This window comes from Amblyomma americanum, chromosome 1, assembly GCF_052857255.1.
Source record: "Amblyomma americanum isolate KBUSLIRL-KWMA chromosome 1, ASM5285725v1, whole genome shotgun sequence".
NCBI lineage: Eukaryota > Metazoa > Arthropoda > Arachnida > Ixodida > Ixodidae > Amblyomma > Amblyomma americanum.
Genome location: NC_135497.1, coordinates 499,328,773 through 499,352,049, shown reverse-complemented (window position 1 = coordinate 499,352,049; position 23,277 = coordinate 499,328,773). Strand labels below are relative to the sequence as shown.

Genomic DNA, 23,277 nt, shown 5'->3' with positions numbered 1-23,277 from the left:
CAGAATAGGCCCCAATTATTAAGTCACCATGGAAAGCGCAATAACCTGAAAGAATGCGCAAGATAGGTTCTAACAACAGCCGGAAAGCATGCATACGCTATCTAGGTTCCTATTAAAGATTCTTCAGAGTGAGTGATCAGCAGGTGTACTTATTTTCCTTGAAGACATATCGTGTGAACGCGGTACAGTTGCAGTCAGGATTGGATCGTTCTGATGACTTATTTCAGAGTAGACACCGCCAAACTCAAAACAAGCCACCGATGACCTAATCGAGCAAGAGCTCCTCTCACAAGGAAATCCCTTGAACCTCATCAGCGTGCAGCCAGCGCTCAAATCCACACCAGCTTAGATGGTCGCCTGATAATTTTTTTTCTTGCTCGGGGCATGCTGGAAGTGTGTCGCGGCAACTAGCGCCGGCAGGAGATCCTCTTGGAAATATATCACTTGGCAAATCGCACAAGAAACATCTGGAGGCAGTTATACTATGAGAGATAAGCGTTCCCTTCTTCGTGAAATGATCAACGCAATGGTCGCCACGCATAACGGTGCGACTATTGTGTACCTGTTTCTGGGACGTTTACAGTGAGTGCTCTATCGCCTGAGAGACGTGTGGGTAAGGATTGGTGGATCTTGTTTCGATTTCCGGGCAGCGTCCCGAGAGCACTCTCCCTGCTTTTGAACCACCGCACGTTTGGGTGCTCTTGTCTGCCACTTACGTGCATCGATCCGAACGCCGCTCTCCGTTTCCATCTAGGCTGTATCCATGTCCCTCCTTGCAACACAGCCGATGTGCCACGTAGCCGCTTCTAGTTGTTTCCCTGCGGCGGCTACTACTCAGCGCCAAACAATGCGCATCACGTCACCAAAGCGAACGATGCGCTCGGCAGTTGTGAAGAAAAAGACGAAAACGCTGCTGGCACGCGTCTCACACTCTCACACACGCGAGCCTTCCCTCGCGCGTTTCATCCTCTCTGCAGCAGACACCATACTGATACGCCACGAAACTTGGTGATGTGACACTAAGGCTCTCGCTGTAAGACAAAAATGTAAAGCATTAATACGCATAGACTTTTGAAGGAAATATTACAGAACGCTCATTAAGAGAGCCTTCGAGGAAAAGAGAGGGGGGGGGGCACCGCAAATACTACCTAAATCTTTCCGGGAACGTGCACGGAATGCATTTCCTCAATTGCTGTTTTGCAGCAATATTTCCCGCCGTTTGTAAGACAACCCGTTACCGACGAATAAATTGGGAGCGGAGGCGTGTACTTTCCAGCTTCCTTCCTTGGCATTCAGATACGATGGCTCAGCAACAGGCGTCCGCCGTTTTTCCGTCGTTGCTGAGCCCATGCCCGTGCCACCCGTGCTGTCATTGCAAAAGTGGAGCAAACGGTTCGCGAAGCAGCGACCGGATTCTGTCCCGAGAAAATTGAACGGTGCGCCCTCCGAAGCGGCGGCGCGTTAAAAAGGAAACGACGGGAATCACGCGCCGCTCGTCTCGGTTTCCTTTTGCCTGAGGGCCCACTCGAACGGTTGCATAAGCATGCCACCGCAGAGTTTGTCCTTGCGTAGCGGCACAGTCCCGTCACGACGCTGCTGCCTGAGCGTCGAAAGCACTGCGCGGGTCATCGACGCGATTTCCTTCGAAGGCCCCTGAACAGGAGGCACAACATGTAAGGCGACGGAACTGAGTAAAGACAACAGCCAGAGGCACCGCTAGTGAAATGCGAGGGTGCGGACCTCGCAGGATGCAGCGTTGAAGCGGTTTGAAACGCAGCGCGAGAGACGGAGAGCGGGTGATCAACCACCCGAGGCGACGACGCAGCGTGCCACTCCAGCCGTCCAGTCTGGAAGGCTGGAGTAGGTCATAAAATTGTTAACGTTCATCTGTAGCTGTGTGACGATAGATTATTCCAGTGGACTGTAGTACGAGGTATGAATGATTTTGGAAAAGCACAAGTGCGGCATGACATGCATTTAACTTTGAACGGGTGATCGCGGCGTGTAAAAAGATGTATTGGGTAACTGAAAGAAATCGTCATGCAGCAAATGATCATAGTAAAGTTTATGGAAGAGAGTTAAGCTTGCTTGTTTGAGACGATAATCCGAAAAGGCGAATCTAGAAGCATGGTTGTACAATGCCTCCAACTCATCTATGATATATGCTTGATCAAAGTCCCAGGCGGCAGACGCGTACTCCATTTTAGGCCGTATTAATGTAACGTGTGCTACTTTTCTTAGGTGAAAAGGGCCATGTTTTAGGTTTCGCTTTAAAAGACCGAAAGAGCGGTTAGCAGCTGCCAGAATTTGGTTTACGTGGTAATACCAAGTTCCGCTGAATATGAAGTCCCAGATACTTGTAAACAGTAGAAAGTTCAACCGGGGCTATTCGGTCGTTCCTGCGACGGTGGCGGCACCACGCGAGCCGGTGATCGTTCTGCGCGGCGCGTGCAATCGCAGTGGTTTGGGGCGTAAGATACGCGTCAAAAATGAGCATATTCTGCTATTCTACGATGTGCGAACCCTCCAAACAGCAAACATGCAGTTTCTGCACACATGTAAAGAGTTCAGAAAGCAGTGATTAAGTGCATTCTGCAGGTTGATAACGTGTTCGAGCCCAATGACCCGTCTGTTCCTCAGCGACGTACTGTGTTAAGTGTCGTCAATGCATTTCTATTCGAAGTGTTCATGCGACCAACGTAGAGTATTACAGCTGCATGAAAGCAGTGCAGTGCTTAAACACTGAGCTGATATGAAGTATATTGGCAATATTTTAAGGCGGACGGCTGCAGAAAACTGATTTTTCATCACGCTTCAGTCCATTCTGGCCTAGATTAAACACGGCTTTCTGGCCACATGATTGCTAAACAGCGATATTAGCGGCAAGAACTTGACAATTGTAACTTCATTTCTCAGATATATTGCGCAAAGTGGATGAATAACCAATCGCAAACGCTTCTTGGCAACTGTCGTCTGCTCACTCGATCACAGCGTTCTCTCCCGCGAGTCAAAAACACATTTTGAGCGCTAATTTTGTTCCATCATGAACTAATCACGCGCACAACCTGAAAACATTTCTTATTGTGTAAATAGTTTGTGTATATTACTTGTCCCCTATCCTCTCTTCCTGTCCCCTCACCTCTTTCATTTCATTTTTCCATTCTGCCTGGTATCCTTTATTTCCGCTGCCCCAGCTCAGGTCCTTCAGTGTCGATGGCAGATGCCTGGGCTAGCAAAAATCTTTTCCTTGCTTTTTATTATTATTTAAATCAAAAACCACTTATTACTACTACTAATTTCGACTGTATTCTAAAGCTCGAATTACCCCCTGGCTGCCGCTTCAAACAACAGCTACACTGCCTCTTCTATTACCGCATATGTGACCAACGTACGCTGCAGACGGGCTATAGTCGGATACAGTTGAATGTGCAGTAAAGCTCCACCCGCATTCAGCCCCACTGAACAGAAATCCTCAGTGAGAAAATGTACACGGCTGGCCAAACTCTTCTGCGTACCTAAACAATTAGCCAATCGCGAGTCGAAATTGTAGGCTCAAGGATTCTTGTGTTCCTGGCTTGTTTGGTATACAGTCCAAAATTAAAAAGTTCATTTTGATTACTGTTGTGATTGGTAAGCGCAATTATACTACGCCGTGAACCGTGGCCGTTGTTACCAACTGATTTTTTTTTCAGTTCTGTCCTTATAAGATCACCACGCCATAAAAACACATACCGTATTTATGCGGTCAGGCCAGCACTCGTGTAGGCACGAACTATAGCGTCAGACTGTCTGGGTCATTAGAGTAGTTTATTTCCACTTTCGGGTGAGTGCCGAAAAAACAAGAAAGTGAACGCGCCAAAAATTACAGTTCAAAGTGTTTGTCGCACTTTACAATGCTGAGTTCGCAAGCTTCGGAATTCTTGCGGCACTTGCTAGCTATCGATTCCGTGCTCATATCGATAAAAATTTATTTCAAGCCTGTAGTGCAGCCAAATTTAAGTACAGCATGTTATTAACAACCGATAAACATTTAATGCTGCTTATCTAGACTCTAAAAACCACACCAAAGGTGCCACAACGTCAAGAAGCCGCTTTCCTTCATAGAGACGCTCGCTATGGCATCGGCGCCATCATCGCCTCGTCCGCCATGTCGTACTGCCGCCGCGCCACCTATAGGAGCTGGAATGACCGAATTATGGGGAGTGTAAGATGTCGGGATGCAGTACGACCTACGAGTAGATAAGACACACTTCTTTTTATCGGTATTAAAGGTCATTAAACAGGAACACCAGTTGTTCAAACAGTCAAGATCAGTTTGCAGAGATTGACGGTCAGTGTCGCTAGCAATGTTATGGTGTGAAGGAACCATCGGCGAATAATCTAATCTTGGATGATACGCAAGAGGGTAAGTCATTGGTGAAGATTAGGAAAAGCAAAAGTCCCAGAACGCTTCCCTGGGGAACCCCGAACAAAACGGGCAGGGAAGAAGAAAGATGATTATTGACTAAGAAGAACTGAGATAAGAAGAGCCTTAACTAAAGCAATAACGCCATAGTGAATGTTCGGGTGGGTTAGTTTGAGCAAAATCTCTGATGGCGGACAAGGTTGAATGCTTTAAAAAAATCAAGAAACAGCCCACGGTCCTGAATGCCGGCGTCCACTGGTAAAAAAACATCGTGAATGAATCTGCAAAGTTCAAGGTAACCTGAGTATCCATTTCGAAATCCCTGATGATGTTTGTACATGATGCCATGATCAACAATATTGTAATAATATTAGTGTTAACGACTTCTTCCGATAGCTTAGATATTGTTCTTCTTAACGATTTTGGACGATAGCTGAGATGATTAGAATGGTCACCAGTTTGGAATACTGCGATTACTTTAATAATGCGCCAATTGTTAGGGATCGATCCAGACGTTAATGATTGATAAAGGGGTAATGACAGTACCTGAAAAATGGTTTCTGAAGCGTTTTTAAGTGCCTTTTTGTTTATACCCGGGAGTCGAGTTTTTCTATCGGTGCGAAATTCTAGAGGCCCGTGTACTGTGCGATGTCAGTGCACTTTAAATAACCCCATATGGTCGAAATTTCCGGAGCCCTTCACCACGGCGTCCCTCATAGCCTGAGTCGCTTTGGGACGTTAAATCCCCATAACCCAAACGATACCCAAGTGATCAGATCTTCAAGTCAGTTTAATGCCCTTCAGGAGCGATTTAATTCCAGCATCATTAATAATCATCTGCGGCCGAGAAACGTCATGAAATGGCAGTTTCCTACGAGCTGATGTGATATCTTTAAGACTAAATGCTGCTGAGGATGCTGAGCTAAACATCTCTGCACATTCGGTTGCAGGAATTGGGGCATGATACAAGCCAGTAAGGATAATGTCGTCAGAATTTCGGGACTAATAGCGCGCCACAATCTGCGTAGTCATTCATCATCATTGGTGAAAAGACGTAACTGAAAAATTACAGGCTGGTTTTTCTCAGTAATATTTAGGGTTCTTTATCACTTTGCTTATATCTGTAAAGCAAATGAGAAGTTCCATTCGCTTTGGCCAGTCTGTACAAAACGTCTTTTTTTTTATTCGCTCCACAAAGTCTGATATTAAACCAGGGTACACCATGCTTACTCTCTATCGATATAAATGAACCATACTTATTGATGAGGGTAGCAAAGTTTTTTTTTTTTTTTTGAAGGGATCCAGTTTCCCTCAACAGAACGCGAGGACTACTCGATGATGTGTTTCTCAGATAAAATGGCTAATTCGGCGTTTATTTTAGAAAAGTTAGCCGTACACCTTATCTGTTTGGCTACAGATTTTCTTTCGCTGAAAAAAATTATTGATGTGCCCGGTGCCGCTGTCGTGATCAGAAAGCCCATAATTGGTGAAAGACATCTGAACAAATATTTGCGTCATTAGTCATACCCGCCCAAACTTCAAAGAGCAGTGCACTCTTCAGACAAGGGCACTCAGCTATGGGCCGTCCAGCAGGCCCGGAGTGCGCTCGAAAAGAACGAGCCTCACGACCCACCACAAACGGGCCGAACTCGGGTAGTGCAGAGTAGGGCATAACCTCGCGTCGACGCTTGGTCAACGCCAGGACGCGTTAAACCGTCGATTGCCGGCATTTTAATAAAGTTATTCCTGTCCTATCCTATCCTATCCTATCTTATTGGTTAAGATTAGGTCCAAGATGTTAAAAGGATGAGGCGATGACCGAGGAGGTTTATAAGTAATTTGGCATAACGAAAAGTCAAGACAATTGTGTATGAATGTCATCATCATCATCAGCCTGACTACGCCCACCGCAGGGCAAAAGCCTCTCCCATATCTCTGTCAATTAAACCTGTCCTTTGCCAGCTGCGCAAACCGTAACCTGCGAACTTCTTAATCTCATCAGCCGACGTAACCATCTGCCGTTCCCTGCAACGCTTTCCTTCTCTTGGAATCCACTCCGTTACCCATAAGGACCAGCGGTTATCTTGCCTTCGCATTACGTGCCCTGCCCAAACCCAATTCTTCCTATTAATTTCGACTAGGGTGTCGTTAACACGCGTTTGTTCCCTCACCCCCTCAGCCCGATTCCGGTCTCCTAACGTTACTCCTATCATTTTCCTTTCCATGGCTCGCTGCGTTGTCATTAACTTGAGCTGAACCCTTTTCGTTATCCTCCACGTTTCTGCCCTGTAGGTCAGTACCGGTAAGATACAGCTGTTGTATACTGTTCTCTTGAGGGATACTGGTAAACAGCCATTCATGATCTCGAGAACCTGCCAGACGCGCTCCACCGCATTCTTATCCTTCTAGTTATTTCTCTCATGATCCGGATCAGCTGTCACTACCTGCCCTAAGTAGACGCATTCCTTTAACACTTCCAGCACCTCGCTACCAATTGTTCACTGCTGTTCCCTTCCTAGACTGTTGAGCATTACTTTGGTTTTCTGGATGTTAATGTTTTAGACCCAACGTTCTGCTATGCCTGTCTAACTCATTGATCATGATTCGCAGTTCACCTCCTGAGTGACACAGCAAGGAAATTTCATCAGTGAATCGCAGACTCAGGTATTCTCCGTTAACTCTTATCCCCAACCGTTCCCAATTCAGGCCTCTGAATACCTCCTGTAAACAGGCGGTGAATAGCATTGGCGAAATCGCGTCTCCTTGCCTGACGCCCTCCCTTATCGGAATTTTATTGCTGACTTTATGGAGGAAGTATGGTAGCTGTGCAGTTGCTATATATATCTTCTAGTATTTTGACATAAGGCTCTTTTACAACCTGATTCCGCAATGCCTGTATGATTGCTGAGGTATCCACTGAGTCGAATGCTTTCTCGTAATCAAGGAAGGCAGAGGTTGGTTATATTCTGCGCATTTCTCTATCACCTGATTGGTAGTGTGAATATCATCTATTGTAGAATATGCTTTACGAAAGCTTGCCTGATCATGCTTGATTAAAGTAGGAATGTATGAGCATCTTTGTTACTCGAAGGAGCAGGCAGCATGTCCCAATTTTGTTCGAAAAATTGAAAACACCAACGATGAACAAAACATAATTTGAACAACGAGCACAGGCATCACTAAGATGTGATGGAATTCCGCACCAAAACTATCACACTTGTCAGGAGGTCGGTAAAACACTCTGATACAAGGTTTGCAATATCGCATTTCAGAGAACCAAACACACGTTCGATGAAAGATGAGACTATTGCGGGTACAGCTACAAATTCCTTCTTTATTCTGATAAGGACCCCGACTCCTTACCGGAACTCTATCTCACAACGAAACAGATTGGAACAAGATTCTCTCAATAAAACACTGCTGACTGAGAACATTATCGCTGAGCGATATTGGCATTGAATCAAGGCTTATGTAAAGATATGGTGCACGGCGTTCGGGAAGGGGGCGCGCTAGGTGATTGCTCTGGATGCCCCTGACTCCAGTGACGCCTCTTACGAGCGGCTCCAAGATAAGTGCCTGTCGTAGCTGCCATTCTCTGGAACCAAAGATGAAATATGCGCGCCCAACGAAGCTCTCAGGAAAATGTCGGCAGGCTATCTGTTCCAATACATGTCGTCCTATCGCGTAAGGCCGTCATATACTAAGTGAGACTGGAGGGTACCTTTACTTTTATATTATATTCTGTCTTGCCGTAGTACCTACCCTCTTACCGCCATCACACGCTGTCGCGCGTGTTGAAACGTTGCCGTCCGACCGACATTTTTGTTACTGCATGGCACGCGTGTAGATTTCAGGGGCCGTTCAGGAGGCTACCGAAGTACGTCCGGATTCGCAAAGCTGCTGACACTTCTCCGCACGACTGCCTCCTTACTAGCCGCCACCTGATGAGGCGAGGGCAATGAAGGCCATATACGTAATGCTGATATCGTAGTATAGGCCCTTGTGCTAGCCAGTAATGATGGCCCGCAATACGGCAGCTAAGCCGTTAACCGTTCACTCAGTGACCAGATGCACGAAAGCACATAAATTAACGCGCCGTGAATGCCGTCCGCTTGGCAGAATAGCTGCCGGAACGCCTGTATTGCGTTAATAATGCGCAATGCCTGCCGTTTTATGAAAGGATGACCTACACGTCCTTCGTACGAGTGGGCCCGTAAGGGCGCCCTGCTCCACTTGCCCTTGCCCATTGCTGTCTATTCAATCACTCGCCGTCCTACCTGTTCTATACTGTGTCGGAATATGACGCTAGTGAAAATAAAATACCACTAATGGCTGGATACCCGGAGTGCGGCGCTACCGCACGGGAGGTAACCGAGTAAGTGACAATGATAACTATGCCACAGCCTCAATACCTCCCCTCCAGGGCTTCTTCGGCCAGCAGGGCAGCGGGACAATCTGGTTTCGACAGACCACGCCAACGTCGACTACAAGGGCGTCCTTACGTGCAAAAAAATGTGTCATATATCCACTTCTGCAAGAACAAAAATTGAAAATGAGAGATGTTCATGAACAGAGAAAAAAGGAGAAACTGAAAGATGTAAACAACATAGTAACTCCCAGGCTTTTAACCTTCCTGCGTACGCCGCTCATTTCGGCAAGCTGGGCAATGTTCCTCCTGTTTAATAATGGCAAAATCAAACGACAAAAAAAGAGAGAACACAGACGGCACACGGGCGATTGTAGCGTTCGGCCTTTTGGTGGGAATAGCTGTTCGGTACTGCGCTATTTCTCTTGACTAAGCCCACGGACGACAAGGACCTCAGGAAAGGGAATGCACACACACTTCTTCCTGCTGCACACATCGTCAGTGCGCTTACCCAAAACAGGAAATCCTATACCGCATGCTCATGACCCCTGAATACGAAAAGTGACTATGTGCAGAGAAAACTCTGCTACTGAAATGACTTGAAAAGCACGCCGAACCAATGACTGCTCGTTAATTCATTGGAGCTGCTGGTTCTGCGAATGAATGTCCTATCATGTCTCTCTCTTCATTCGGTGCATTCGTCTTCTACGCTGGTTTACATGTACGCTTACGCTGACTCCACTCCAATCGTGATTAAATGAAGCTACAAATAGACAACTTGAACACGTCTCACATTTCCACTAGTGCGAGCTGCAGGCAGACATATAGGTAAATGTTTCGACTCAGGGAAAGCAAAACTTCATGACGTCATATCAGCAAATGTCGATAAATGGGCTTCACGGCATGACTGTGCAAGGTCATGGAGGTTATCTGACTGTCAGTGACTTTCACCAAGCGGCGGCGTCAGATCATTTTTCTTCATGAACGAGTCGAATTGAAACAAAAAAAAAATGCTGGAACGCTATCTGCCTTATCCCAGGTGAATACGGATCAGAAGACACACAGTGCACGTGTTTTAACTGGTAACGATAACTGGAGCGTAGTTAAAATCTCGAACCCGTAATACACTTCGCTGGGGGCCCGGTGCCAACGACCTCCGAGCGGCGTCCAGCTTGAAAGAAGGGCTTCTGTTTTCGCGGCGCTTCTGCAGGGGCGTCGCGGTTGTTTACTGACGGAAGCGGCCAAACGCGCCGGCGTAGAAGGCAAGCCTCCGCTTCCAAACGACCTTTGCCGCTCCGCACCGCCGGAGTCATCGGCAGCAATCCGTTCAAGGAGCCCGCCACAGGTCGTTTGACGCGGGCCGCGATTAACTTCCCGGAACGGCGAAAGCGCTCTTCGAGAGAGCTAACACAAGGGCCGCGTTTGCCTCATTTAAGCTCGGATTCTAAGAGAAACCGGAAGACCGATGAACGCTGGGAACGTTGTCACGAGAGCAAACAAACGGCAACGAGGAGAGCGAGACGTCTCTCTCTCTCAGCAGTGCGCTGCTTTCTCTTCTGTCACCGTCGGTGAGAGCAGTGATCCATAGAGGGCCTCTCATTGTATAGCAGCAGTTCAACAACAATGCAGAAACCTGCAAAAGGTAACCGAACGTGAAGACACAGGTGTACTGTTTTTACATGGCTATGGATGTACGAGAGCGTGGACAGAGTGTTAGAAAGTGGTTTCGGAGGAATATCGTTGGTGCAAGATATCCTTCGTGGGTCGTTAGAGGTTAAGACTCAAACTTTTCGCTTCAGCTGATCTCCGCAAGAACTAAAAAAATTAATAAAAAGCTCAGTTTGTTTTATTTGGCGGATACCAGTTGAGCCCGAGTTGAATGTAAATTACTCTGAACCATCACAATATAAGACAATCAAGGAATGGCCGACTGGTGCATCTGTCGCAATGCAAGACGATAGGTAACCATTTACCCAAGACTAAGCTTTTACGCCGCTAAATCTGTGCCATCTTTATGCGTGGCTTGGTGCATGACGTGTAACACGTACGGATAATGTACTTGTCTGTACAAAGCTTTTAAGTTGGATGTGGGTGATCGAAAAGAAAAGTCCGAAAAACTGAGGAAATACTTAGCAGTAAGTATTGCTTAGTGCTTTCTCGCGAACGCCCTATGTTTCGGTGTAATGCTAGCTAAAAGTCCTAACTTCTTAAGAATTAAAATTTTCTGCAAGTACAATTTCTTCTATTTCACTAAGAGATTGGTAAGCTACAAGAGCCGATAAACTGTTCTGGCAAATGATGTACTTGCCGGAACTATACAAAAGACAAAGCTCAGCTTGAATGGGTTATGGTCACAATCGGATATAAGTACACATCTGCTGAGGTATATTTCAATTGCAACGCTAACACCACCAGCAGTTTGCAACCACGGTCAACTCAGCTCACACTTGATTCGTTCAATTGGCTTACAAGGCCAATAATAGCAGAAATGGCATCATAATTGAAATCTTGCATGACTCCTGCGATTGCTCGGTTTATCGACTACGTGGCGAATGATTACCTTTTGCCAGCCATCCGTTTCGTCATCAGTTATTGAACAGCAAACTCATGAACACATATGCCTAGCACCATTTCAAGCGGAAATTTCAACTTCGAGGTAATATATGTCTCCCAGTGTTTTTTTTGTGTGTGGTTTTGATCTCATACTAATCACTGTTCAACTAAAATAGCGGTTTCTTGCTTTTAGCAGTGCTAGTTAAGTGCTACGACACAGCAAGGCGCAGAAAGAGCGCAGTGAAAGCCAGTTGGGGTGCACGCTTTATGGCCGTTCGTTATAAAACAATGATGTAATGACTAAATTGTCTTACGGTTAAATAGAGTCTCAAAAAACTGAATGCTCGCACTAAATCATGAGAGCAGCGAAAAAAACGAAATAATTATAACAAAGGCTTACCCGTGGAGCATAGCTGCAGCGCTTCGTATGAAGTATTTTTTTCTTCGCCCGACCCGTAATAATGCGCACGTCATGCATTTGCTTATAGAGGGTTCAATTTCACTGGCTTTCGGGTATGCCTGGGATTCTTGATTACCACACTTCATGTTTTGATCGTTGTATTGCAATACATAAAAAAACGTAAGGTCCGTACTCCTTTATTCATTAAAACCCATCCCGAGAAGACAGACTGGATACGCGAGATCAGACATATGTTTATTATGCTTTGTTTTTGTCAGCTATGCTCGGCTCATAGGAAGCGAGCGGAACCTCAGGCTGGCGCGAAATCTTGTGCTCAACTAGTTGGTTATTATAAGCATCACGCGCATGGAAAGTAGGCCATTATTTTAGTTATTAATTTCACCACATAAAGCAATATTTAGGCCAACGTTGGAATTCGAAAGCATTGTTTGGGACTCTCAGAGCCAGTCTCTGATTAATAAATTAGAAATGATGCAGAAGCTAGCAGCCAGGTTCATTTTTTCATGTTATGAAAAAAACGCAATCGATGACAGAGCTTCTCGACAGGGCAGGTCTACAGCCTTTAACCGCTCGAAGATGAATAGCACGGTTAAAATTCTTTTCTGAGCTTTATAACAAAACTTGAAGTTGGACTGAAAACTGCATTTACAGCCTCGTGTACGAGCATGAGCCCGTACAAATCATCACCATGGCATTTAGCTTTGCACTTCAAGAGTTGACACGTTTAAATTGTCATGACTCATTCGAATTGTTGTTCAGTGGAATAATCTTGATTCTCAGGTGCTCACAGGGTGCCGATGAGCTCAAACATTTCAGCGGAGATTGGAAACAGCTTCCATGTAACTTATCTGAAGGATTCATTTACCGCCCTGTAACAGCCCAAAAAGGCTAAACAGTATTGCATGGTCGACGTTTCGACAAAAGTTTGTCTGGTCAGGCATGGTGTTGAAGGTGAAAGTCACTGACCATGTCGAGTTTATGACTGAACCCGTACGGGTTCCGAAGCGTGAGTCATAACCACGACATGGTCAGTGGCCTTCACCTTCATCAGCTAAACTGTATTGTACACAAACAAACAAATTAATGAATAAATAAATAAATAAATAAATTTAAAAATGGCTTTTTAAGGAAACCTGCTGGGCCTGGAGAAGGAAAAAGACTGGTACGAGTTTGGTAGACAGATAACAGGGATAACAGCAACACTGCGCAGACGATACCAAGCACTGCATAAAACGCAGGGAATCGAGAATCCAGACGGGACAAAGCGCCGTCTGTCCCCTTGTTAAGCATGAAATACTTTTGGCTCTCATTCTCGGCCAAATTACGCGAACATCATCCGAACATTGTGGCGAACCTGAGGCCGAACATGAAGCCGAACCGGAGGGGCCGAACTTATCGTAACATAAAGCTGAAATTACTCAAAAACTTTCGAAATTCTCAGTCCGAATGGCAACCAACAGAAAAAGACTCCAGCTCCGATCGACATTTGGCCGGCGCTGAGTTTCCCATTGCCATAGACTACACGACCATCGCCGCAGCTTCTCACGCTCTGTTTTTTCCAACTGGTTGTCTCTTGTGCTGCTGGTCTAATTTGACGTCTTCGTCACCTTTCATCCGTTAGCTCTGCGCTTCGAAATGCCATCGCAAACTGCGCTATGTTCAGTGATGAAGAAAGGGCTGATGGCGATGATGATAGAGAAAGGGCTCTTCGCGCATCGAAAGCAACCAGCGAGCTTATGCGCGCGGCCCGGTTTCATGAGCAGAAACCGGTGAACGCGGTGGCCTGTTCTGCAGTCAAAGGACCATGCCAGCACTCGAGTGTGACGATCATCTATGCGTCAGAGTACGCTATGCCCTTACGCGCAATGCATTTCATGCTTACGCCTACTCTTGACGACGAGATATAGGCTACAAAAGTTTATATCGCATCTTTTGAGCCGGCTTCTTGTCATGAAGTCCGGACACCGAAGCCCTATATGTATGTACGTGCGAGCCACAACTCGGAGACGGTGCCAACGTGAGCTTGAATGTGGTACCCGGTGAATATTTCACTGGCTGACGTTTTCTTAAAAGCGAAAACTGCTTCTGTTCATTCCCGTCACACTTTGAGTGCAACAGAACTCCCGAAGAATATGCACCAACTCTCCCAGCGACAAGTTTTCCTTGAAAAGCTCCATTACCATGTTAAATATTCTCTGTGGGAGCGACAGCTTCCGAGTGCACGCAAGCCTTTTACGCGCTGCTTTCGATAAGGAGACCGGACCAGTCTATTAATTCCTAACCACACCCATTGCTAAAATAAAAAGATGAAAAGATGAGGGCAAAAATAAAAGTACGGAATCCTAATGTACGAAAATTTTGTTCCTTCCTAGCCACAGGCGCTTCACTAATTTATGATATCCATGACGACTCATTATCAGAGTTCATTGGAACTCACGACCGCTTTCGTTCCTTGCTAAGAAAGACGAAGCTGCAATACAGAATCTACGCCATCGTACGAGACATGCGAGTGCAAAGGGTCCCCAACCCTTCCCTGCGTGTGCCCAGCACAGTTCGAACAATGCGAGTGATTTACGGTGAATTGTGATGGCGTGCAAGGTTTCAAGTGCCAAAACTGCACGCGAGCTCTGTGGGACGCCGTAGTGGACGGTATCATATTAATTGCTACCACCTGGATTTTTTAAATACGCGCTGCCGTCGCTCAGCACACGGGCATCTTTTGCATTTCGGCCCCATTAAAATGGGGCCACCACGGCCGCAATTGTTTGCAGTGCCCACGACCTGGGGCTCAGCAAAGACCAGCATAAGGACGTCATGCACACGCATGGGGCTTGCCATCCACCTCAGGCTTGCGATCTACGCCCGTCGCAACCTGACTGACATTAAATGACAGGGCATTGCAGCAGGGTAGTGAGAACATGCAAGATCCTGCAGAATCAGAAGCCGAGCTTAATTCCTTGCCAGTTTTTTCCTCAGAGAGAGTTAACAACATCGAAAGAATTGCTCACAGCTATATTTCCGTCATGCAAAGCACTCCTAAGAAGGTCGCACGATACGACGCTGCCGTCTGCATTCGCATCGCTTGTACTACCATATAAAGTGATCATTACGAGCAGAGGAGTATACACTATTTGTTCTTGTACTAACTTCCGCTCTTTTCCGCACCACGGCTGTTTGGTGCGTCAAACGCCAGTGGAGGTCACATAACATCCCAACGCTCAGGGATGGTGAGCGTAAAGACACTGCGCCAATAGATTCAATCAAAGTGGGGCCACAGTGAGTCAAGGAAATCGCGCTAACGATGGCAAGCAGTTCTCGGCACTTGGCTGGCGGCCACGCGCCAAGAAACAATGATTTCGTGAAAAAAAAAGAAAAAGGCGTTCTGAAGAGGGAAGCTGAATATTTCACATTAGCGGTGAATGTATGCCACTAAAGACGTGTTTTCCCTGCAGCCCGTGCTTTCGCAGCCGCATGAGACAGCTAGCGATCTGCTACGGGTGAACCCTCTCGTCCAAGGACGAGTGCGGGCGTCGCAAGGCATTTAATAATAATAATAATTGGTTTTGGGGGAAAGGAAGTGGCGCAGTATCTGTCTCATATATCGTTGGGCACCTGAACCGCGCCGTATGGGAATGGATAAATAAGGAGGGAGTGAAAGACGAAAGGAAGAAGGAGCTGCCGTAGTGATGGGCTCCGGAATAATTTCGACCACCTGGGGATCTTTAACGTGCACTGACATCGCACAACACACGGGCGCCTTGGCGTTTTTCCTCCATAAAAACGCATTTGCCGCGTGCAAATCCGGCCCAAGGCGCTTGCGTAAGTTTGCACAAAGTTTCGTCTTTGAGCGACCACTTCAGGTCCACTCAACCAAAGACGAAACGCCAATAACCAGGAAGGGATACCAGCGAGGGAAAGGCGGATAGTGAGATAAAGAAAAGCGAGGCAAAACAACAACAGTAAAGCGAACGCTACCCGCTGCGGTGACGTGATCGCTTCGTCGCACCTTCCAGATTATGCCTCCTTTATTTTTCTTCGCTTTCTTTTGTTTTGTTTTTTCAAACCATGCTTTCCTGAGCACGTGCTGAGGAAAAGATGGAGGGGAGGAAAAGAAGTCGTCGCGACAAAGGCGAGTCGCGTGACCTGATGGGTTTTGATCCGCTTTGGTGCGCCCCCCCCCCCCCCCTCTCTCTCTCTCTCTCTCTGCGCGTACAGGTGAAGGCTGAGAAGAGAAGAGCCGCGCGTAGGTGCGCGTCGTTCCTCGCCTCGTAGAAGGAGCCATTTGTCCCAAGGGCCATTGGTCCTTATCCAAACAAAAGCGAAGACGGCGCGGAGCTGCGAGAATGAGGAGCGAGTCCTGAGGCGTGCGCTCTGCGTCATTTCCCCGTTTTTGAAAGCGCTCCCTTTGCTTCTCTACTTGTTTTCTTTTTCCCTTCACTTCGCCAAACTGAAGGAGGAACAAACGCGGGAAAAAAGAGAAAAGAGCTCCGCAGCGGACGAACACGCGGGCTGACCATCGCCGAGCCTCGGGCTATGGCGTGGAATTCGAATGCAGAAGGCTGGTAAGCGGCTCCTAGCCTTTATAGTGGGCCTAGAACGACAGATATTGTTACGGTGTGGGATGCCACGGGGTGGCCACGGGCCCGCCCAGAGAAATATAGCAGCAGTACGGAGGAGAGCCGGCGAAGCACGACAGGCGGCGGCCAAGCTTTCTCGTTCTATCTCCCTCGTGCTAGAGCCGCGCGCTCGCCGCTCGCGCTCGCTCTCCGCCTCTTCTTTTATTCCCGTATCACCTTTCCACCGGGGGGGGGCGGAGAAGTCAGGCCGTGCTTTGATGCAGGGTTTCCTGGGGCGATGCAATGTGGGCTCGCAGATAGGAAACGGTCACACTCTTCGTTGAATTCGAAGTGTGTGAGCTGGGCGAAGGTGTCTGCAGTCGCCGAAGAAGGTCCCACACCGGTTAGGCTAACTTCAGGGAGTTTTATGCATATTGAGCGGCGATCCGTTTATGGGACTGCATTGCGTGGGGAAGGCATGGAGCCAGCAGGCGACGACGGCACTGATGAGGACCCGGTAGCTAAGTCGGAGTCACCGCAGGCGCCGTAGACATATCGCTTCATGTTTGAAACATGTTCTGGGAAAATGTGGTGCACACCGCATGGTCGATGCTCTGGCAGGTCTTCGAGGCGGTATGTCACGGGGCCGAGTCGGGCAACGACACGGTAAGGGCCGCGGTATCGGGGCAAGAGCTTTGCGGCACGGCCAGTCGCACGGATGGTGCGGCGAACGAGGACCAAGTCACCGGGCCGGAAGGGGGGATGTGGTGGTGCTGCCGCGTTGGCTGCTTGCACACGCGCGTGAGCCGTGAGGAGGTTGCGCTGGGCGTCGAGGCGGGCGGAATGAAGTCGTTGAGCAGATTCAGCTGGTGACGCAGTAGGATGGGGAAGGCCCAACTGCGCGTCGAGAGGGATGGAGGGCGTTCTGCCATAGACGACTGAGAACGGCGTCACATGCGTTGTTTCTTGCGCTGCAGTGTTGACTGCAAAAGCTGCAGCAGAAACAAAACGATCCCAGTTTGTGTGGTACGGAGCGACGTAGGATGCGAGTATATCCGTGAGGGTACGGTTAACACGCTCCACGAGGTCATTGCACTGCGGATGATTGACGGATGTAGTGGAATGCGCAATGCCGAAGGAGCGGAGGGCTCGCTCGAATTCATGGGACATAAAGCAGCTCCCACGGTCCGTGATGAGGCGCCGGGGAACACCGTGCCGAAGAACGAGATGCTGTTCCACAAACGCGACGGCATGAGCGGACGACGTGTCTGGAACGGGCCGCGTAGACAATTACGTCATCCAGGTAGACCAACGCCATAGTCCACTTCAAATGGCCTAAGACTCGGTCCATGAGACGCTGGAAGGTGGCTGGAGCGTTCGAGAGACCGAAGGGCATACGGTTGAACTGGTAAAGGCCGTCGGGAGTCACGAAAGCCGTCTTTTCCGCATCATCGGGGTGAACAGGCACCTGCCAGTAGCCCGAGAGCAGATCTAGCGTGGAAAAATAACGGGCCCCCTTCAGGCGGTCAAGCGCATCGTCGAGGCGAGGCAGCGGGTACACGTCGCAATTAGTAATAGCATTTAGCTTCCGATAGTCAACGCAGAAGCGGAGTGTTCCATCCTTCTTGCGCACAAGGACGACAGGGGAGGACCAAGGGCTACAAGAAGGTTCAATGATTCCCTGGTCAAGCATGTCGCACACGTGCTGCTGGATGACTCTCCGTTCGGCTGGCGCTACACGGCGAGGTTGGTGATGAACGGGCCCGCGGTTTTCGGTGTTGATCCGGTGTTGAGCCCAGGAAGTGCACCCGAGTTCACCGGCGCTGAGAGCAAGGCAACTGCGATGCTCGAGCAGCAAGGTCTTCAGAGAGGCGAGCTCCGCGCAGGTCAGGCTGGGTCCAAAGTTAAATTCTTCCCATGATAGGATCGCCGGCGCTGGAAGGTGGCGAGGCGGGGCTTCAGGTTGCAGAGACGCCACTGGTGACCCGGGGTCCAAAACTGAGGCTGTACCCAATTGCGTGCCGGGAGTCAGCGCGAGAGGTACGCTGCTGATGTTGAGTATAAATACGTGGGCCTCTCCTTTGAGCACAGGCAGAAGGCTTCGAGGGGAGGTCATCTGACGGGCTGGAGCTGAACACCGGATGGGTTCGAACAGCACGTCTGCTGTGACCGGACTGTCAAGTTTGGCATACACCCACGTTGCCGCACCCGGTGGCAGGGTCACGGCGGACGCCACAGTCACGGTAGTGACGTCGAACGGCTTGACTCGACACGGCCACTTCGTCGCGAGGTCACGCAGAGATGCTGAGGCACGCTTGGCCGCCGACACCAGGGACTGCCACAGGGCGACACCGAGGCTGGAAACCCGGCTAAGCCAGCCCGGCCCACAGAGAGTTCGGCTCACCCGTGGTTTGGTTCTAGTAAAATTAAGGACGACTCCGGCTTGCTGGCACCACCCGCACCCGAGGACCACTGGCCAAATAGGGCTGTCTGCGGCAACAAACTCGGTGGAGATGGTATTTCCGAGTGCTGTCAGGTTGACGACGACACGTCCGACTTGCTCCACAGGGGTGCCGTTAAAAGCTAAGAGCCGGGTTTTGGCGGCTGGCAGAAGCAGGTGGGGCGCGTTAGCAACAAACGATTTGTGCAGTACATTGACAGCCGCTCCAGTGTCAACCAAGGCCTTTACGTGCCGGTCAAGCAGGGCGACGTCGACGAGCACGTAAGGAGCATCAGTGGTAATCGGAGCCGACGAAAGGAGGGGACGCGGAGAACGAAGGAGTGTGGGGACGGACTTTACGGCGGAACGGTGCCCCCGGAGTTCCGCCAAATCGTTTCCCGACGTTGGAGGGCCGGCACAGTCCCTCGCGTAGTGTCCCCGCAGGCCGCAGCGGAAGCAGGTCATGCGGACGTCGTTACGCAGGCGTCGGATAGAGGCCGCAGTTGGGGCTGCGGACCGAGGAGCCTGCACCCGGACGCTGCGCTCGGCAGACGGTGGCGACCCCCGCGTGGCCAGCAAAGTCAATTCCGCCTCGATGGCGAGCGCCATGGCGGCGCGGACTGAATCAGGACGGCCAGAGCGGACCAAGCGCTGCACCTCGGGGAGTCGGATGGCGTCGACAAACGCCTCGGTGCCGACCAGGGCCACGGCGTTCTGAGGCGCTCCCGGCAGCGACTGCAGAGCCAGGCGCTCAATGGCGGCGGCGAGGTCCTGGTACGTCTCCCCGGGCTCTTGACGGCGGGCTCGCAGGCGGTGGTACTGTACACGGGGTTGACCTGAGGCACCATAGTGGTCGGCGAGGAGGCCCGCCAGAACAGTGTAAGAGCCCAGCTGGTCGGGCGGCACGTTCTGCAGCAGCTCGGTGGCGCGGCCCCTCAGTTTTGCAACGAGCATCCATGCCTTCATTTGCTCGTCCCAGCCTCTCGCCGCCGCAATACCGTCCAGCTGGATGCGGTAAGCATCCCACGAGATGGTGCCGTCAAATGTGGGCAATTCCACAACGTCCAACGAACACTGCGGCGAGGACGCACCCGCGCCGAGCACGCCATTGGCGGCCACGACCGCAGGCCCAGCGACGGCAGAGCCGTAAACAGCGGCGGCGGGGACACCCAAAGGCACCTGACCTGTGCTCGGCTCGGCTGGCACCAGGCGACGGAGTTCGCGCCGGAGAGCTTCCATCTCCCCAGCCTGGGCAGTCAGACGGGCCTCCCATGCGTCCATCCGTTGGGTGACTGTATCCAGGAGGCGCTCAACACCGGCGTCCGGCTGCTGCGAAGAGCCGAGCCCCTCCGAGCGCCTAGGTCTAGCGGCGCCGGCCGCCGCGTCGTCGGCGCTATCGGCTGGTGGTGGACTCCTGTCGTCTGGCACGTCGGGTGCTTGATTCCGGGAGCGGGTGAGCGGCATGATCCCACCGCTGCCACCAAAATGTTACGGTGTGGGATGCCACGGGGTGGCCACGGGCCCGCCCAGAGAAATATAGCAGCAGTACGGAGGAGAGCCGGCGAAGCACGACCGGCGGCGGCCAAGCTTTCTCGTTCTATCTCCCTCGTGCTAGGGCCGCGCGCTCGCCGCTCGCGCTCGCTCTCCGCCTCTTCTTTTATTCCCGTATCAATATGCACCGCTTGCGAAAAAAGAAAAGCACTAATCGCTCAAATTTCATGCATACTGCACCAGCGATGCCCATTGGCGTACAATACCCATGCCCATTGGCGTACAAATATCTTCGTGCGAAAAAATGATGCCTTGGTTAACCAGAGCACAACTAAAGGTGACGGCGGTCATTAGCGCTCATTAAATGCATTGAAAGAGTTTTGTTTTCAGTTATTTAAGCACGGGCCTGTATATTCTTTCTTTCTATTGATCCTGAGAGACCCAATACAGCCATCTAGCTTGCACTATTTCCGCTTCTCGACCGCAAAAAACAAAAAAAAAAAACAATCAGAGGCCGATTCGGTGGTACCGAAGATCTAGACCGTTGACCACCCAGAAATCTTGGGTTCTACCGTGGGTTTAGTGAGGAACATGGTCGCCTTCCGCTGCTTCTTCGTTGGCAGATACAGCTCATTGTTGCAGATGTGTCCAGCACGCTCGCGTGAATTAGAGGAAACTCAGACTTTTCGTTCTTCTACTTTACTTCTGCCACAAATTTTGGTTTTCCTTTACTCCTTCTTCTCTTTCTGTCAAAGCCGCTGCGGCGTTTTAGTGGTTATAGTGTTCGGCTGCTGACCCGAAAGACGCGGGTTTGGTCCCGGCCGCGGCAGTCGCATTTCAATGATGGAGCCGAAGTGCTTCAGGTCCTTGCACTGCGCCGATGTCAGTGCACGTTTAAGAACCCCAGGCGGTCGAAATTATCGGAGCCCTCCACTGCAGAGTCCCTCCTAGCCTTAGTCTCTTTGGGACGTTAAACCCTATGAAATCGAATCGAATCTTTTGTCTATCTGTACACTACCTGCTAATTCTGCATTTTATGCCTCTGTCACTTCCTCTAACGTACATCAGGACGTTTCTAAGTGCAGAAAAAGATCCCAGGTGCAATTTAACCGCTTTAAATAACAAGCTAAACAAATCATATGAGAAAGCCTTTTCTAGCTTCATTTGGCGGCACTCTAACCACGAAGCCGTGACGTCCTCATATGGCTTATGGTTTATGGCGATTTAACGTCCCAAAGCGACTCAGGCTATGAGGGACGCCGTAGTAAAGGGTTCCAGAAATTTCGACCACCAGGGGTTCTTTAACGTGCACTGACGTCGCACAGTACACGGGCCTCTAGAATTTCGCCTCCATCGAATTTCGACCGCCGCGGCCGGGATCGAACCCGCGCCTTTCGGGTCAGTAGCCCAGCGCCATAACCACTGAGCCACCGCGGCGGCTTGACGTTGTCATATGAGGACATGGAAATAATGGTGCACTACATTTAGTACTGTCGTTCAGCCGAAACGATTTTAGTAAGGTCATTACCGTCGATAAATAAAAAAATGTAAAAAATTACCGGTACGCTTGAACACGGTGATAATTTTAACAGTTAAGGAACGAAAAACGACAGGTCACACCTCGTCCATGGCGTCCTTGATTTGAGACGTTCGTCATCTTCCCCCTCTTTTTGAATCACACAGGAAGGCGCGAAAGTGTGAAAACTGAAGCCCATGTCTATGAAAGGGCTTTAGGCACCAATTTCAGCGCTGATTTCAGTGACTTTCAAGAATATAAAACTTCAAAGACAAATATTGTTTGTTCGTCTTCATATGAGGACACCAAGGCAAAATGTGCGACGTGCGCCGAAGTGTCAGTACAGGGTGTTGTGATCGGAGGCCCCGACAGCGGGAACAGACGAGCCCGGCAGGCGCCATCGAACTATGTTTGACCAAAGGTGCTGTCGTTCTGAGAAGAGGATTAGGAACGGCTCCTGGCGACGGTGAGCTATGACGAAAGGCCTCTCATCCCTTCGTCCGGAGTATGGAATGCGGCGTTTCTACCGAACTGCGCCCTCACGTGGACCGGCAGAAAGACCCGAACAAAGGCGCCGGACCCGCCTCGCTCGCTTGCACTTGCGCGGCCAGACAAAGCGGGCGCGGACACGGCTGATTCATCTTACCCTCTGGAATGCCCGGGGCCGTCAGGACGCATCTTTCCACGGAGGGGATCACCGCCTACAAAGCCAACGACCTTATGCACATGGTCAACCCGTCGGAAACCACATTCCAGAACGCCTCTTTCCCACGGAGGAGATCACCGCCTGCTAAGCCAACGACCTTATGCACATGGTCAACCGGTCGGGAACAGGATTCCAGGACCTCAAGGCGCCAGGATTCCTTATCGCCTGTGCACGTGTTTGTGAGGGCGGAGCGGTCACGGGGTTAGGGAAGAGACTATGAAGAATGTGTCTGCCCATTGGACGCTTGATCAGCCACCGGTTTCCCAATCTAGGTGCCTAGGGAATATCCACTGTATTTATGCCGCGATTTGGCTGGTTTCACGGCACTTCATCTCTGACTTTTGGTCTCCCTACTTCTCTTGTAAATATGTAAATAATACCCCTGTCACACGGGCACTTGTAAGGCCTTAGAAATTAAGGTCCTTTGCCCCAAAGGCGGGTGACGCGCATCTACACGGCAAAGCGTCGAGACCTTTGCGATAAAGTCCCGTAGCAATAAAGGCGGCCGTCAGCGGCCTTAAAGTTGCTTAAAGGAGCAACCCAGACGGCAGCGCCAGCTAGCGAGCTCAAAGAATAAAAAATTGACGCAATTTTTAGTTTTGAAACCATAAAAAATATCTAATTTATCTTATTCAATGGTTAATTTTGCGTTACAGTGCACTTAACCGTAGAGGAGGCTATGACTAAAGACATCCACACTGCTAAGAAAGGACTTGAACGCTTTTCAGCAGCCGCATCGACACACACGTGTTTGCGCATCTCGCTTTGCTGTTTTTTCTTCTTTCGCTCTTTGTTTAGTGCGTGTTTTGAGTTTGCTTGTGTG

General features: G+C 49.7%; 1 protein-coding gene across 3 annotated transcripts in view; it reads right to left on the bottom strand.

Annotated features, from left to right (window-relative positions):
• Nucleotides 1–23,277, bottom strand: part of LOC144116121 (uncharacterized) — a 344,387-nt gene that overhangs the window by 261,814 nt on the left and 59,296 nt on the right. The gene's annotated exons all lie outside the window — the stretch shown is intronic.